The sequence below is a fragment of the Lipotes vexillifer genome, unplaced genomic scaffold (assembly GCF_000442215.2).
Source record: "Lipotes vexillifer unplaced genomic scaffold, Lipotes_vexillifer_v1.1 scaffold1215, whole genome shotgun sequence".
Classification (NCBI taxonomy): domain Eukaryota; kingdom Metazoa; phylum Chordata; class Mammalia; order Artiodactyla; family Lipotidae; genus Lipotes; species Lipotes vexillifer.
Genome location: NW_006790710.1, coordinates 139,653 through 143,434, shown reverse-complemented (window position 1 = coordinate 143,434; position 3,782 = coordinate 139,653).

Here is a 3,782-nt window from a genome sequence, read left to right as displayed (position 1 = left end):
GGGGGGGGGGGGGGGGAAGACAATGAGAATGTAAAGGGGCAGCACGTGGGTGATTTTTCTAGTGATGGAATAGTTCAACAACTTGATTGTTGTGGTGATTACACAAATCTACTCATGCTAAAATTGCATAAAAGTCTACACATGCAAGTGAGTAAAATCTGAATAAAGTCTATGGAGTATACCAGTGTCAGTTTCCTGGTTTTGATATTATACTATGGTTATGTGGGATGTTACCTTTGGGGGAAACCAGGTGAAGGTTACCCAGGACCTCTCTGTACTATTTTTTCAACTTCCTGTGAATCTGTTATTATCTCAAAATAATAAGTTAAAAGGAATAAACTTCTATGTAAAAAGAACTCCGGGCCACACAATAGGAAACATCTTGACATAACCCTGCAATGCCTACAGCACAAAACTGTGTGGCTATTTCTTATAAAGTCCTGAATGCAAGTGGAAGATGTATCACTAAGGTAAAATTCAATGCAGGCAATTCCATAGCAGGGACAAATGATGGGCCCCAGTATAGAAATGTCTGAGAGTTTGGCCAGATTTAGTTCAACTTACTTGTTGAATGATGCAAAGTCTTTGCTTTCATATTTTCATCAAGATCTCAATTATTTTTACTCACGGTCCTTATCCTCAGATTGCAGATGGGTTTGACGAAATTAATGGAGTCCTAATACCCATCATGAAGGTTATCTCAGTGAAAATTAAAACCACAGTGGATCCTTAACCAGCACTCACATTTTCAGACTTCACTGTAGATCGTAAAGATATTGACTACCATCCACATCAGGACAGCTGCTCCATGCTAACAGCTGCCCAGCTTCTGCAGTTTCCCACTCAGGGAAACACATGATGGCTGGGCCGGCCGAATCACTGGGGACTTTGCTCAAACTCAGACTGCTGGGTCCCACCTCAAGGACTCCACAGATCTGGGGTGGGACCCAGATTCTGAATCTCTAACAAGTTTCCAGATGCTGCGGATGCTGCTGGTGAGGGTCCCACACTGGAGAACCACTGAGCTAAACCAGGATGCTACACATAACACCAGTTAGACTTTTTCAAAGCTTGTACACAAATCTTCAAACACAAGCATGTAATTGACAGGATGCTTAAGAGGCGGCATCACATAACTTTGGCTGAGTGCTCTTCTGTGGTTGCAACTTGTATTTATGAACAACACGATTTGCCCTGATAGCATATGAAACATACATCTTCATCAGGCCAAGAATAACTAATAACAGCTTTGTCTTATATAACGCCTATTATGTGCCAGGCACTGTGCTACACTCTTTACATGTGTCAGCTCCTTTAATATTCTCATGAATTATATGGATTATTATTTTCCCACTAAAACTGATGAGGAAACCAAGGCACAGAGAGGTTAAGTAACTTCCCCGAAAGTCACACAGCTGATAAGTAGAGGATACAGCATTGAAACCCAGGCAGGCTGGCCCGAGAGCCCAATCCTTAAAATTTAAGCTCCTTTGTGCCACTTTAATACGTCCTTGTGAAAGGATAGATTGTCATTTTTACTATATAAATACACTATCAACATTTAAATAATTAGAAACCTCATTTTGTTAGTTGGGGGAGAGGCTGTCCTGGTGTTATTTTTATCATTGACGCTCATGAATAATTTCAAATGGTCTAGAAGTCACCCATCAACAACAGAATACTCTTGCATCCTGTGAACCCAAAACAAAAACAAAAGCAAAAATCAATCTGCTATGTTATTGTCCTAACACAAGAACGGCATTTGGCATGTTTTTAAAATTGTGTTTCAGCCTGCCTATCACCATGTTCAAATCAGTCCTAAGATGTCATTTTCAAGTTCTAAGTCTCTCTATGTTTAAAAATTTTTTTTAAATAAGAAGAAATAAGAAGTTCTCCTTATTAACACTTAATGAGAGAGGAACTAAATTGTTCATATGCTCTGGTGAGAATGTTCCAAAAGGCCCCGTACCAAACCCCAGCCATCTCCACTCTTGGCTTCCATCAATTATTCATTGTAATGATGAGTGTGACACTTGCAGAGGCTTCAGATATAAATGACACCATCCGGAGAAATCTTCTCAATTCTCATTTTGGCAAAAGTGCTAGAGCGGTACCTGCAAGAGTTACAGTGACCTGCAATGGTTAATGTACACCATTGCCTCCACATGTCTTTCAACCCTAGAGAAGAAATGAGGTTTGTTTTGTTATCAGAATCATCCTGCTTTTGTAATTGCCTCTGTCGACCACATTTTTTGAGATTTGAATAGATGGGTAAAACCCAGGAAAATGGCAAAAGCCAACAGAGGCTTCTGAAGTTACCAATCCCATGTATCCTATCCCAAAGAGTAGAGGCAAGAGACCGGAGGTAGAACTGGGGCAGGAGACGATGCTCAAAGGTACTGTCTGGAAGGAGAAAAGTGGGGAGTCCCTATGGTGCCTGGAACCCTATTATCTTTATAGGTGCCAAGAGTCACATCAGTTCTTTAAAAATTAATAATAGAGGATAACAACTTGGTTCCAAGTTTTAAAGAATTATAAACCCAGAGTCATAACCTTGGAAGAAAGTTCTTTACACTCTAAGATACTAATGAGCTAAAACTCCTATCATGATAAGCATATTTGTCAGAGCACATATATAGAATAGATTAAGGAATAACCATTTTCTTACTTTCAGCTTAAGAATCTTCACACTGAAAAAGTCAGCTTTAGCAATAATGGCTTCAAAATTACATAGAAATAAAACCTTTAATTATTCATCCAACTCCTCAGCGTTTCTCTGTTTCTTCTAAATAATACAATCAATGAGCATGTTTCAGAAGCTGATAAAAACTAAGGGAACCACAGTATGTAAAAATAAGTCAAATATACCTTTCTCCTTTTATTATCAAAGAATATTGACCATTTGAATGCATCCTTTCTTGATGTTAATTTATGTTTCACCATAGAGTCTTGATTTAAGAACAACCTATTTTATTCTGTTCCCAGTAGGTTTGAGACCATAGGACTGGGTAAGATAGTCACTTGCAGACTTAAGATCCCAGTGACTTTTTTAGTAAAGTTCATTTGAGGACATTTCTGACTCTGGCAATCAAGAAAAAAGAAAAAAAGAGAAAAAACTACAGTTATATTTTAAATCGCTCAAAAATCTAGCACAGATTTCTACATTTCTGAATAAATCCAAAAGAGTACTGAAGATACCTGTGCACCAGCATTTTGCTTATCCACACAGATTTTGGAGAAATTTCAAATTTATTTTCTTATCTTCATAGAAAAACACAAATGATGCCCTCCTCAGATTCACTACACTAACATCAATTCTACAAGTTACACAACTGCAGCATTTATGGAAAGATGAAAAGCAAAAGTTGATAACGTACCTGCGGAGGTTATCAGACAGGATTTGCTTTCACTCCGGAGATCCTGCTCCTCTGATCTACTTGCAAAAGGAAGAGGCTTTTATAACTTGAGATTTCTCAGCCCCGCCTTCTTCTCTGAGGTTCTCTTAAGAGGAGAAGAAAAAAAAAAAACTCAAGCCACTGAAAAAAGACAGTTAACACCATGGGATACGGTAGCAGTGTAGCAATTGAATATGATTAAAGAATGCATATTCATAGAACAGGGTATTTTAAATGCTCATAAAGTAAGAATACAAAATCCCCACTCTTGGCTTGCCAATTGTATCAGAGTATGAAACATACTAAAGCTGAATTTCTACAATTTGTGGCACATTTTAAAAACCACAAATGAAATGGGAAATGCTCATTATGGAAAGTCATGATAAA